The sequence below is a fragment of the Pristiophorus japonicus genome, chromosome 16, assembly GCF_044704955.1.
Source record: "Pristiophorus japonicus isolate sPriJap1 chromosome 16, sPriJap1.hap1, whole genome shotgun sequence".
NCBI classification, from domain to species: Eukaryota; Metazoa; Chordata; class Chondrichthyes; family Pristiophoridae; genus Pristiophorus; species Pristiophorus japonicus.
In genome coordinates, this window is record NC_091992.1 from 90418257 (window position 1) to 90432587 (window position 14331).

General features: G+C 43.2%; 1 long non-coding RNA gene across 1 annotated transcript in view; it reads left to right on the top strand.

Moving 5' to 3' along the window:
* The first annotated feature begins 221 nt into the window (after nucleotides 1-221).
* Nucleotides 222-14331, top strand: part of LOC139227100 (uncharacterized) — a 40138-nt gene continuing 26028 nt past the window's right edge. Inside the window, exons 1-2 of the long non-coding RNA XR_011587381.1 lie at nucleotides 222-357; nucleotides 6578-7406. This is a non-coding gene — a long non-coding RNA (uncharacterized lncRNA). The remainder of the gene's footprint in view (nucleotides 358-6577; nucleotides 7407-14331) is intronic.

Sequence of the window (14331 nt, forward strand, 5' to 3'; positions counted from 1 at the left end):
AGTATTGCCCCCATACTTAAATTTAACCTTTGAAAGAAGCTCAAAACGGCAGGAAAGCAGGCAGCACAGGTTCACAGGTCTGTATGGATGGACCACACCCAAATGTCTTGTGACTTCTCCTCTCACCCCCCCCCCACCCCCCCCCCCCCCCGTCCTTGAGACATGTGACTTCTCTCTCTCCCTCCCCTTCCCCGGGCTCCAAGCCTTCCGATTGGCACCACACTCTCTTTCTCTCCTCCCCCACGGCTTGTTTTGTAGCTGAACCCTGAACCGCTGTGTCTGGGTGCGAGGCCGATTCTGCCGGCCAAACCTACGACCCTCCAACCCTGCTTCAAGACGTTCGCTGGTGGTGTGTGAGTGAGTAAAAAAATGAGAGAAATTCTGAAATCCAACAAATTTACACTTCTACGTTGACAGGTTAAAAAAAAATTGAACTTTATTGCTGATTTTGACAGTGTTCTTGACTCCCTCCAAAATCTTCGATTTAAAAACAATGGTGTCTTTCAACGCAGATTTGTGAATGAGCGCTGGTTTTCTTTAGGTTTTTTTGGGAGTGGCCAGATACGCCGAACTAGGAGAAAAAAATGTTGGCCAAACTGCTAACAATTGAAAAAGCCGCTGCAGATATGAGGGAACGCAAAAAAAAACTGGCCTAGAAAAATCGTAACTAAGTCAGTTACGCCGGCACAAATCGCAGGGGGAAACTTGGAAAAAAATAAATACGCCAGAAAAAACGGCACGCGCCAAAAAAACGGCGCAAATGACCAGGGAAAATTGAGCCCATTATATCTGGAAAATAAAGAAGCTGTTCTGGCACCATTACCAATGCAGCGATTACCTGACTCACACAATTAATGCAACTTGAGTAAAGCCTGAATTATCTTCTACAGCTTCATGAAATATGTCAGAGGGAAGGATGATGGAAGGACCTGTCACCATCTTGATGCTGGCACGGTTGTGATCACTTGCCCTAACATGTTTAAAAAACTGGACGCTTACCTTCAATCATTCAAGGCCAAAAGTACATCCCAGGTGGGGGGTGTCATGTATTCAACTGTCATTGTAATCCATGTATAAACTGACCTAAGTTGTACACCGTGAGAACACTGACCACTAGGTGGTGAACTTGTGGGAGACATTCCTAACCTGGACTTTCAGGTATAAAAGGGGAAGCTCCACCCACCTTCATCACTTCAGTGCTGGAATAAAGGTTACTGGTCACAGAGTGACCTTCTTTCAAGTATGGGCCTTGTGTGCATTTGTACTGTATAGTAAGGACATATCAGGGGGAACCTGTATAACTGTCTCCTTCAGTACCATCGACTAATCTTTGACACTTGCCTGTTGTCTTGAGGGAGGAGTTGAATTTTAATTTCTTCCGCCATTTGATATATCTCTTTAGCTTAGGCAAACTTTTTCTCACCATTTTCAGCTTCTGACCACTAACTCAACTTGCTATCTTGAGGTGAGGTCTTTCTAACCTTAATCCATAATTATTGTTTGTGCTCTACGTTGTTTAACAATGGCATTTCTCCTTTCGTTTTTATGCAACTTGGGTTTGAATGCAGCTAATATTGCCAGATATATTGTAGTAGTTCAAACCAATCTTTATGGGCCTTATCACAATGCTAGCCATGGTTGAGCACAAATTGACAAGGCAATTCATTATACTGCATGTTTGTCAGTGGCGTATCACAAACTTTTACATTGCACTTATGCCATTTGATGGGTGAAAATGTTTCCAATGTATTGGTACCTCCCCAGTGTCCATTGACTCCCTCATAATGGGCTCAAAATTGGCCAAGAGTTGCTCCGTTTTTTTTTGGAGCAACTTGATTTTTCTGGAGTGTCTTAAAAATCCCCATTTTGCACATTCAATTTGCGCTAGTGTAAGTGAGTTAGTTACGATTTTTTTAGTTTAGTTCAGTTTATTTCAAAAGGGGCGTTACCAGCCAGTTTTGGCCATTTAGGCCACTTTGACCAGCTAATAGTTACTCCAAATCTGCTTAGGCCAGCTTATGTGGCCACTTCAGAAAACCCTTGCGGAGAGTTAAGAAATCAACGCAGGTAGGTACATCAGAGGCCAGCAGAACTTAATGACTTGACTAAAGAATGTGAATAGGATCAAACAGCTATACAGGAAATCATATGATGAACTTCGCAAAGTTAATTTATTATACAACAGAAGCATTAGTGGAAGCTTCAACTACAAAAATAAAATAAGTAAAAGATAGTTTAATTAAATTGCCCTAATCTCACAACTAATTTAAACAACTATTTGTTTGCAATGATTATACTGGGCCAAAATTGAGCCCATATTATCTAAATAAAGTCTACTTCAATAAATAAGATAGTCTCTCAGTGTTCCTCCGTCACTTATGTTCTTCTTTCACAATAGCACCAGATAAATAGGCTTGACAAATGGTCACCACTATTCACAAGAGACAAAACATATTTACATAATTTTTTCAAAATATCCAAATAAATAATAGAAGTAGGTAAGTCCTACCCTACCTTCATCTTTAGCCTGGGAAGGCAGTGGGTTGACCTGTGCGGTAGGTCACTTGGCCTGGGATAGGGGCGGGACGCACCACTAGCCGGTATGGTGATGATGATGATGATCGGGTCCCACGCTGCAGCAACACACTGAGAGACTGGGGGTGAGGAGCTACTGCGCATGTGCGCACACCTCCAACGTGCATGTGCAGACGTCCCGGCACTGCTTTCAGTGCGGGACTCTGGCTCTGCCCCCGACCTGACTGGCCATGCTGTGCGAAGACCCAGGAGAGGCCAGACAATGACCACAGTGGGGAGAGATTTATTCGGAGCACTTTTTAACGCAGAATAGCAGCACATCTCCGGTGAGTGCGCCGAAAAAGGGGGTGGGCCAATTTTGAGCCCAATGAGTGGCTGCAGCTTGTAAATTTCCCTGCTAGTCTTTCTCCACACTCTGCGATAAATACCATCTAATCCCCAAAATAATTTGTTTTAGGCCTGTCAGTTTACCAAGACTTCGATTTCATTTATATTGAATTCTTTCATTTTCCAAGGTGCTCCTTTTAGGGGGTTAGGGTTCATGTTGCTCATGTATTCCCTTGTGAATACTTTGAGGAAGTAACCATTTGGAATATTTTCTGTCTTGGTGCCAATCATCAGTTTCAAGCCCATTTTCATCTTTTAATGTTCTCAGCTGTTCTCTGAAATCCCTCTTGCTATTGTAATGAAGTTCGGTGACACAATACATAGTGTCGATGGGAACAGCAGGATGCAAAGTGACGTTGATAGATTAAGTGAGTGGGCAAAACTGTGCAAATGGAGTTCAATGTGAGAAAGTGTGACATCTCCTACTTTGAACCAAAGAAAGATAGATCAAAGTATTTTCTAAATGGCGAGAAGCTAGGAACTGTGGATGAGCAGAGAGATTTAGGGATCCAAATACAGAAATCACTAAAAGTTAATGGACAGGTACAAAAAATAATTAAAAAGGTTACTGGAATGTCGGCCTTTATTTCAAGGGGGCTGGATTACAAAGGGCTGGAAGTTATGTTACAGCTGTACAGAGTTTTGATTAGACCCCAGTGGGATCTCATCTCACTGCATCTCAGGAAGGATATATTGGCCTTGGAGTGAGTGCAACGCAGATTGACCAGAATGACACTGGGATTAAAAGGGTTCAATGATGGCAGGATGCATAGACTAGGCTTGAATTCCCTTGAATATAGAAGGTTACAGGGGTGATCTAATTGAGATGTTTGAGGTGATTAAAGATATGATTGAGTCGACAGAGAGTGACTATTTCCTCTGGCGAGGAGTCCAGAACAAAGGGCCGTAACCTTAAAATTGGAGCTAGGCAGTTCAGAGGTGATGTCAGAAAGCAGTTTTTCACACAGAGGGTCGTGGAAATCTGGAACGCTCTCCCCCAAAAGCTGTTGTGGTTGGGGGAGTCAATTGAAAATGTCAAAACTGAGATTGATAATTTTTTGTTTGGCAAGGGTATTAAGGGTTATGGAACCAAGGCAGGTTGATGGAGTTAAGATATTGATCAACCATGATCTAATTAAATGGCAGAACAGGCTCAAGAGGTTGAATGTCCTGCTCCTGTTCCTATATTGCTTCCTATGTAATACTGAAAGAATTGTTACTGTTATACTTTGCCTCTGCAGCTCTGTTTTTTCATAGACCTCCCTTAGCCCTCCTGAATTATCCTTTTAACCGGTCTACCTATATTCATCTCACTCAGCCCTTCTTCTTTCTCCCTGTAGGATTGTAGAGGCCATTTTAACTTTTTATTCCATTTATAATTTGTTTGTTAATCCATGTAGGAAGACATATGGTTAGTTTGAGCCTGGTGATTTGCCTTCTCCAGCATCATTCCTTTCAAGCTGTTCCATTTATTTTCCATTGAAATGTTGACAAATATCTTCTCCCAATCCATTTGCCTCAATTCTTCCTTTATTTCTTTGAATTTACCACTTTTAAAGGTATAAACCTGGCTCCTGGACTTTGGTATAACTGTGTTCCAGATCATGATCATTTGGTGGTCACTGTTTCAAACTTCAATTTCTTGTGCATTGTATGGGTCGTTCATGAATAATAGGTCATGATGAACATTGCCTCTTGTGTCTTCCTTCACACGCCTGGTGATGAAGCAGGCATGCACTTACCAACTCTTTTAAAGTAGTTATGCAGCCACTTGGAGATGTTGCTGAGAAGTGAGCTGCATCAGACTGCTTAAAAGTAGAACAACAAAATGGCACCTTGATGGCTTAGTGAGTAAATGCATCAATTGGAGACACACAAGTCATGAAGTCTGAGGTTCATGACTTGTCTGACGAAGGGTCATCGACCCGAAACATTAACTCTGTTTCTCGCTCCACAGATGCTGCCTGACCTGCTGAGTATTTCCAGCATTTTCTATTTTTATTTAAGTTTGAGGTTCAATCTGAATTTTTACCAGACTCTTTTTAGGGTTCTATAATCAGCCTCTGTGCTCCTGGGCTAGAGAGGCAATAAAATCAGCCAGAGTTCCATGTTCTTTTTCAGATACATAAAGGCCCAGTTAGACCACACCTGGAGTACAGTGAGCAGTGTAACAGGAACATTCAACCTCAATCAGACTCAATCGTGGCTTTCAAAAGGGAATTGGATATGTACCTGAAGGGAAAAAAAAAATCAGGGCTTGGGGAAAGGGCGGGGGTGTGGGACTAGCTGACGTGCTCTTGCAGAGAGCCGGCATGGGCTCGATGGGCTGAATGGCCTCTTTCTGTGCTGTAATCATTCTATGATTCTGGGCACCACTCCTTAGGAAGGATATATTGGCCCTGGAGGGAGCGCAGTGTAGGTTTACCAGAATGATACTTGAACTATTAATTACGAGGAGAGATTACACAAATGAGGGTTGTATTCCCTGAAAATTAGAAGGCTAAGGGGTGATCTGATCGAAGTTTTCAAGGTATTAAGGGGAACTGATAGAGTAGATCGAGAAAAACTATTTGTGCTGGTTGGGGAGTCTAGGACAAGGGGACATAACCTAAGAATTAGAACCAGACCTTTCCGGAGTGAAGTTAGGAAACACTTCTACACGCGAAGGGTGGTAGCAGTTTGGAACTCTCTTACCCAAACGGCAATTGATGCAACGTCAATTGTTAATTTTAAATCTGAGATTGATAAATTTTTGTTATCCAAAGCTATTAAGGGATATGGGGCAAAGGTAGGTATATGCAGTTAGGTTACAGATCAACCATGATCTTATTGAATGACGGAACAGGCTCGAGGAGCTAACTGGTCTATGTTCATATGAATCAAATGCTTCTTTGAGAAAAAGGGCATCATAAACATCACACTGTTGCTTTAACATTATTTAGATACAGACTGCACCCACAGTTAAAGGGCAAACTAATTTATCCAGGTACTGACTCATTCCTTGTACAGTCATCTCTTAATGGGGACAACAGACTAATTTAGTATACTGTATTCGCTGCTCACGATGCGGTCTCCTCTACATTGGGACCAAACGCAGATTGGGTGACTGCTTTGCGGAACAGCTCCGTTCAGTCCGCAAGGGTGACCCGGAACTTCCAGTCGTCTGTCACTTTAATTCTCCGCTCCACTCCCACTCTGATCTCTCTGTCCTTGCTCTCCTACACTGTTCCAACAAAGCTCAACGCGAGCTCGAGGAACAGCACCTCCTCTTTTGCTTAGGCCCTTACGGTTAAGGGGATCACGGGTATAGAGAGAAAGCAGGAAAGGGGTACTGAGGGAATGATCAGCCATGATCTTATTGAATGGCGGTGCAGGCTCGAAGGGCCGAATGGCCTACTCCTGCACCTATTTTCTATGTTTCTAACCTCTGCCCCTATTTTTTCAGACAGCAGCTGTTTATGATTCTGCCGTCCCCATTTGCAACATTTAACCACTCCTACCTTCCACTCTATCACAGACCGTCCCTTTTGTTCTTTCCTCCCCTCCCCCCTTAACTTGCCTCTGCACCTGGTTAAAACCTGTTACATCTCTAACTTTTCCAGTTCCAGCGAAGGGTCACAGACCTGAAACGTTAACTCTGTTTCTCTCTCCACAGATGCTGCCTGACCTGCTGAGTGCTTCCAGCATTTTCTGTTTTTGTAAAGGGGTCATTTGCTTACCATTTTGACGGGGATGCCCTCCATTATTAAATAGCTCAAGGCTCACATGAAGAGCGGCCACTTGGGAGAGCTACTGCCTTATCCCAGCAAGAGTCAACACCTTCACAAGGGAAAAAATTTAAAAAGGATGACAGAATGCTGCCGTCATTTAGAAACCGAACATGTTTGTGTTTTTTCTACCTCCAGTTGGCTGATTTTGAACACTTACCAGAGGGTAGAAAGTTCCTGTTACATGGGAATAGACCATTTAAACAGCAGTACATCACTGTAACTAGATATACTGTATGTTTCTGAGAATGCTGAAGCTTTCACTTGTCTTGTGACCACTTAATGAAAACACCACACTTTTAATAAAACAGATGGGCACGTGTAATAAAGAACCAATTTTGTTTATCTTCTTGCTGCTAGATTTTACCAGGACAGCATAAATGATCGTCAGGAGTAGTAAGGATTCTAAAAACAGCCGCAAGAAAGTGAAAGAAATGTTCCAGTTATTTTGATAGCTTTTTCTCCAGATATTTTTTTTTTAGCATCTGACTAAAGTGACACATTAATGACTGTGGCACTCAAAGCTGACTCCTCAGTGCCATCGGACTGGATGTCAGTAGATACCAGTAAGCTCTTAGTGGTGACATGCCTGATCTGCATGAAAAACAGGCAGCAGGTTGGCAAGGGAGTCAGCCTACATGGAAACGTGTGCCCAGCCTAATCGTGCAGCCGAAGATGATGTGGTACAACTGGTAGAAGGCCAACGGCACTGTACATGTAAAATACTTGGTGCTTCCTTCTTATATAACACAATGGGTTAATAATCCAAAGAACAAGATACCATTTTAATTTTTGTTTGTTCTTGGGATGTGAGCGGTGCTGGCAGGTTTGCATTTATTGCCTGTCCCCAGTTGCCCTGAGAAGGTGGTGGGGGCAATTTTAGAGGGCATTTAGGGTTAACCGTATATTGTGGGCATGGACCCACGTGCTGGTCAGCCCAGTAGGGTGGCAGGTTCCCTTCCCTGAAGGGCATTATTTGGACACAAAGTTCTTCGTGTAAGTCATCTAAATGTTGACCTTGTTCTGTGCATTATCGTAGGATTTTTACACACTCCAACTTAGTACTTTGAATTCTAGTTGCTTAATAGCTTGATAGAATGATCAATAACAATGTGCATTTATAAAATGCTCTTCATGTACTTCAGACGAGGGAAAGATGTGGATGCTGAGCAGGAAATGAATGAATGTGGGAAGGGGGTTGTCTCGGAGACTATGATCAAAGAGATAAGTTTTTGCCTGTGGATTAGTACTGGGAGAGATTTGCAGAGGGTGGTGACTGCTGACCTTAGCCATCAATTTCAACCTCTCCCCTGCCACTGTCTGAGGTTGAAGCCCACTGTTTGCAGCCTCGAACATCCTATTTAACCCCAAGTTGTGCCTCTCTGCCACAAAGACAACCTATTTTCACCTCCATAACATTGCCCGTTTCCACTCCCTTCATCTCATCTGCTGCTGAAATCCTGACTGTGCCTTTCTTACTCCCAGACTCAACTATTCCAATGCCCTTCTGATTGGCATCCCAACCTCTGCCCTCCATAAATCCTAGTTCATCCAAAACTCTGCTTCCCGTTTCTGAACTCGTACCAAGTCCCATTCAACCATCAGCCCTGTGCTCGCTGATCTACATCGTTCACGGCCCACTAACGCCTCGGTTTTAAAATTCTCATCCTTCTTTTCAAATCTCTCCATGGCATGACCCCTCCCTATCTGTATCCTCCTCCAGCCCTACTACCCTCCAAGAACTCTGCGTTCCTCCAACTCTGTCCTCTTGTGCCCCCTCACTCCCTTCGTCTCCTCCATTGGCAGCTTTACCTTCAGCTGTCTAGGAACCAAGTGCTGGAATTCTCTCCCTAATCCTCTCAACCTCTCTCTCTCTTCTCGTTTAAGATGCTTCTTAAACCCAATCTCTTTAGCCTAACATCTCCTTATTTGGCTTGATGTCAATTTTTTTCTGATTATGCTCCTCTGAAGCATCTTGGAATGTTCTCCTACGTTAATGGCGCTAAATAAATGCAAGTTTTTGTTGTTGTTGTTGTTATTGTAGAGTCGTGATGAGCCAGCAAAGCTTAGCAGGATGGCTTCATTTTATCCGATGTTGAGCATTAGGTCTTATGCCTCTGTTATGTATGTAATAAAGGTTCAAACTGAGTACTGTTTAACTAAGCAAGGTACAACCTTACTTCTGCTTTATTTTGGCCCAAAGTGTCTGACTCTCAAAATGGCTGGCCTTTTATACCAGAACAGCACCATGTGCGTCTTGCTCAGTGGCCTCCAGCAATGACTACAAACTACATCTGGTGGCTACAAACAGCATGTACATACATGACAGGCTCATCCAAGACATTGGGCAGCATCGGACAGAACAACAGCGCTGCAGTCAGTGCTGATGATGGAAAGGTAGAATTGGGTGTCATCGCCACACAGGTGGAAGCTGACCCCATGCTTACACATGTTGTTGGCTAGAGATAGCATCTACAAATACACTCCTTAATTATTGACAACTACCTTAATGTAGTAAAACATCCTAAGGTGCTTCACAGGAATGTTATCTTGTATAGATTGTGAATTTCACTGCAGATAAATATCAACAATAAACAAAATATATTTTCCTCTACTCACTAATGTTAGCGAAAAAGTCAGAACGAGTCGAAAGTGTGGAGACAATACACCATAATGTAGATAACCTTGATCTGGATGGCAATTGCACTTTATACAGATCTACTCCAGATCTCCTTACTGTTGTAGTTGTAGATTAATAACACTCTTGTGAAGCTTCACTCGGTCAAAGAGTTAGTTTTTAAGGGGCATCTTAAAGGAGGAGAGAGAGCTAGAGAGGCGGAGAGGTTTAAGGAGGGAATTCCAGAGCTTTGGGCCATGGCAGTTGGAGGCACAGCCGCCAATGGTGGAGCAATTAAAACCAGGGCTGCACAAGAGGCCAGAATTGGAGGAGCGCAGATATCTTGGAGGGCTGTAGGGCTGGAGGAGGTTACAGAGAAAGGGAGGGGCGAGGCCATGGAAGGATTGAAATTATGAGAATTTTAAAATTAAGGCATTGCCGGACTGGGAGTCAATGTAGGTCAGCGAGCACAGGGGTGATGTGTGAATGGAACTAGCTGATGAACAGGAAAGCAGCAGTGATAGAGACCTGGAGTAGATCTGTATAAAGTGCGATTGCCATCCAGATCAAGTTTACCTACATTATGGTGTATTAGCTCCACACTTTATACTCATTCTGACTTTTTCGCTATCATTAGTGAATAGAGGAAAATATACTTTGTTATTGTTGATTTTTATCTGCAGTGAAATTCACAATGTATACAAGACTTAATGAACCAAAACTGTGCAGAGATGATTGCCTTATGCAGCAACAATATAAACACATGCAGGACACTATGTTCATAACATACTAGAAGTGCCAACCAAAGGAAATTCATGTTTACCACAGAAACTGCCTGCTACTGGAAATTAGTGTGTGTGATCATGCTGTTCCTGCAGAACCAGCTATTTTCCGTGGTGTTTTCCCATATTTGTATGTGCGCGTTCTCATGTTTGTGTCATGCCTCTGTTGCCTGCATTTTTTTGTCAATTAAAAGTCTCCCTTATTTTGCTGAAATACATCACTTTTCCTGTAATATGCTGGAATTCTTAACAGTTTGGGGACATAGGACTGAAATATTTTTCTACTGAAAGCTGCAGCAACAGAGATTGGCCAAGTAAGTTCTAAGGTGCAATGATAACTCACCATCACTGTTCAAACACAAGGTGCAAGTTCTTTTTAATATATAGCAGTCAGCAGATACACTGTTGGATCTCCCTCTTCTTGTGCTAGGGTCAAAATGTACAAAATATCTCCGTCTTATTAATTTAAAAATATATACTGGCTTTTTAACATAATGTGGTATCATTGCCTCATCACAGGATTCCCATTGGAAGTGGGTTGGGGTGGGGATCCTGCGTTGACCCTGTCCCAGTCGCCTGGATCGGGTCAATCGGTATTGAGAATGGATTCCCAGCACCACGTGAGCTCTCTATTGCGAGTCCACCACTGGGGCTAAGGGAAATCCTGTGCTGTTTCCCTGCTTGCAGCAGCTTAATGAGGTAAGCTAACTTTTTAATTGAGACCAACAATCTTGTAACTGCAGAGCAGAAAGTGAGTGGAGGCCAGGAGCACCGCAGGAAGTCTTCGAGAGGCGCAGGTGCAGAAAGTAGCAGAAAACAGGAATTCTACAAAAAGTCAAGTACATTGAAAAAATCTTCCAATTTGCCTTTCCCACTCATTTCTCTTGGCCCTGCCATTAAACAACCTACAATCCCCATTCTATACATGCACTCTTTACCCCAGGCAAGTCTCGGGTGAGAGGGACAGGACGTGGGGCTCACCAGCAAAACATGCCACCCTGCCATCCTTTGCATGCAGTGGGGGCACACTTTGTGGTCCATTCCCAGCGGGACTAGAAATGGAATAAAATGATCCTAGCAGTGTCCTGGGGCTGGGATTGGGTGGCAGGTCTCCCCATTCCATTTTCTTCCATGGGCCACCCTGGATCCACCCAAAAACAGATAGCATGCAGAGGAAGCTCCAGGCCTATGTATCCACCAGGCTCCATCTGGAGTACTGTTAACTGTGAGTCAGTAGGCTGTTGGTTCAAGCCTCCAACCAGGAGTTTGAGTTTTTCTTGAAATTGACAATTCCGTGTCATTTCGATGAGATATTAAAGCTAGAATCTATCTACTCATTCAGGTGGATGTTAAAGATTCCGTGTGTAATGTATTTTCTTCATGGGCTCTTGCTTCAGAATTCATAGTAACACATTGCTAATAAGAACTAGTTGGTTTATTAACAAAGGTTTAACAATCACACCACACATTACCAGTTCATCCACGAGGCTCACAACTGCATACCTCATTGTGGATGAGCTAGACCCAACTGACTGGGGTTTTATTGAGTCCTGTGAACATCACGTGACTTGCTAAGCCACTCACAATGCAACAGCTCCACAATTATTGTAAGTGGAATATTAAATCAAGTGCCCCCTTTTGGCAAGGGCAATAGATCCCACAAATTTCCAAATAAAATTTTAACGGAAACTTAAATCAAATTAAAATTTGGTTGCCGGGGGTGATGTTGCACTCCAGTCCCACCGGTGCCCACCTCTCCAGGGACACCCTGGTGCGAACGTAGCTGTGGAAGAGTGGCAGTCAGCCGGGCTGAATAACCCCCTCGACCGCCCTCTGCCTGGATCTGTTAATGACCACACTGGCCAGGCCCAGGAGCAGTCCTACCAGGAAGCCCTCTGACCTGCCCACTCTCCTCCGCTACGGGTGCTCAAAGATCAGGAGCGTGGGACTGAAGTGCAGCCAAAAGTCGAGGAGCAGCCTCTTCAAATAATGGAAATGGGGCAACGCTCTACAAACCTGTGAACATACTCACAAGTGCATACATTACACCATGGTACTTTTGAAAAAAAACAGCAAGGAGTTCTCTAGATGTCCTGAACACTAGCCCTTCCTCAATCTCCCGCAAAGAAAAACAGATAAACTAATAATTAACTCATTGTTGTCTGTGGGATCTTGCTGGATGCAAAATGGCTCCAACATTTGTGTCTGTTACAGTTACTGCACTTCAGAATAATACATTGTATGTGAAGTTGGTTGAGAAGGAACAAAGGTACAGTACACAAAAAGTTGTATACGTGTCTATCATGTGTATACCGTTGGAGTTTTGTGGTAATTATAAAGCTGCTGTACCTGGCTGAGACACAAAGCAAATGAATACTAGCTCACCTATCACCACCACAGACCATCCTAGCCTCAATTGTATGTTGCTCAGATAGGTGATTATCCAGTTTACAGCATATTGTTCCAGGATTAGTACTGAGACATTTACACAGAGCGTACAGTTCCACATGTGGGTCAATTGTCAGCTTTCATCCATCATGAAAAATCCTTTAATCTTCCCCCTTTTCTCAGATAATGGCCTTGTGCCTTTGATTTTCTTAATAGTGGAAATAGTCTATTTATATTTTCCTTGTCTACAATCCCTTTATCATTTTGAACACCTCTATCAAACACTGCTCCCGTGCCCCCCCCTCACCCCCCACCAACCCCGCACCTCCAATCCTCTCAGTCATCGATCTTCACAGTTTAAATGGATTAACGGTTACCAGCTGACTTTTGAACTGATATTGGAGGGTGCTGAGTTGCTTGCAGAGGCATTTAAACATTTTCTGTACAGATGGTGAAAGTTGGCAGGTTAATCACATCTGTATACAGCCCATGCCTGCCTCAGTGCCAACTTCCTGCTTGGCGCATTATCACCCTATATAACTGAACAGTGTTTATAAAACCAATTAGAACAGACAAAGGCAGCAAGAGACAGAAGTCTTATTGTAGAATGTCTTGGAATCCTATGTTAGCTTAAGAGTATTCAAGGCGCTGTTAAGACCAACACGATAGGTCAAATATTCATCTTGGCACAATGCAGCTTGGAAGTTAGACAGATGGTGCGAGTTGTGTTTAACTACTTTTCCCTCCCACCAACAATGTCCCCTCCTACGGAAACTAGAGCTAGAGCTTTGTTTAAACGAGAGTGCAGGACCCTATCAGCAGTTAAGGTTGTGCTTCTCTTAAAATTCCATGTACTTTAAACCTCCTACACATGGGGCCCAAAATTGGTCAATGCATAAGATCCGCCCATTTCTTGGCGGTATGTGGGCGGTGCATCGTTTCAAACCGCCGGCATACCGCCAAGACCGAAGAGGACAAAATTGGTCGATTTTTTTTTTCGCCATTATGTCGGCGGTATGCCAGCGGTTTGCAGCGGGCGGTATGTAACTTAGTAGTCGATCCAGATCGATTTTCTGTTTGATGGATGGTGCGACCTTAAAAAGGAAGTAGACAAAAAGCAGGAAACTATAGACCAGTTAGCCTAACATCTGTGGTTGGGAAAATGTTGAAGTCCATTATTAAAGAAGCAGTAGTAGGACATTTGGAAAAACATAATTCAGTCAGGCAACGTCAGCATGGATTTATGAAAGGGAAGTCATGTTTGACAAATTTGCTGGAATTCTTTGAGGATGTAACGAACAGAATGGATAAAGGGGAACCAGTGGATGTGGTGTATTTGGATTTCCAGAAGGCATTTGACAAGATGCCACATAAAAGGTTACTGCACAAGATAAAAGTCCACAGGGTTGGGGGTAATATATTAGCATGGATAGAGGATTGGCTAACTAACAGAAAACAAAGACGTGGGATAAATGGTTCATTCTTGGGTTGGCAATCAGTAACTAGTGAGGTGCCACAGGGATCAGTGCTGGGACCCCAACTATTTACAATAGTTGAAGGGACCGAGTGTAACGTAGCCAAGTTTGCTGACGATACAAAGATGGGAGGAAAAGCAATGTGTGAGGAGGACACAAAAAATCTGCAAAAGCACATAGACAGGCTAAGTGAGTGGGCAAAAATTTGGCAGATGGAGTATAATGTTGGAAAGTGTGAGGTTATGCACTTTGGCAGAAAAAAAATCAAAGAGCAAGTTATTATTTAAATGGAGAAAAATTGCAAAGTGCTGCAGTACAGCGGGATCTGGGGGTACTTCTGCATGAAACACAAAAGATAAGTATGCAGGGACAGCAAGTGA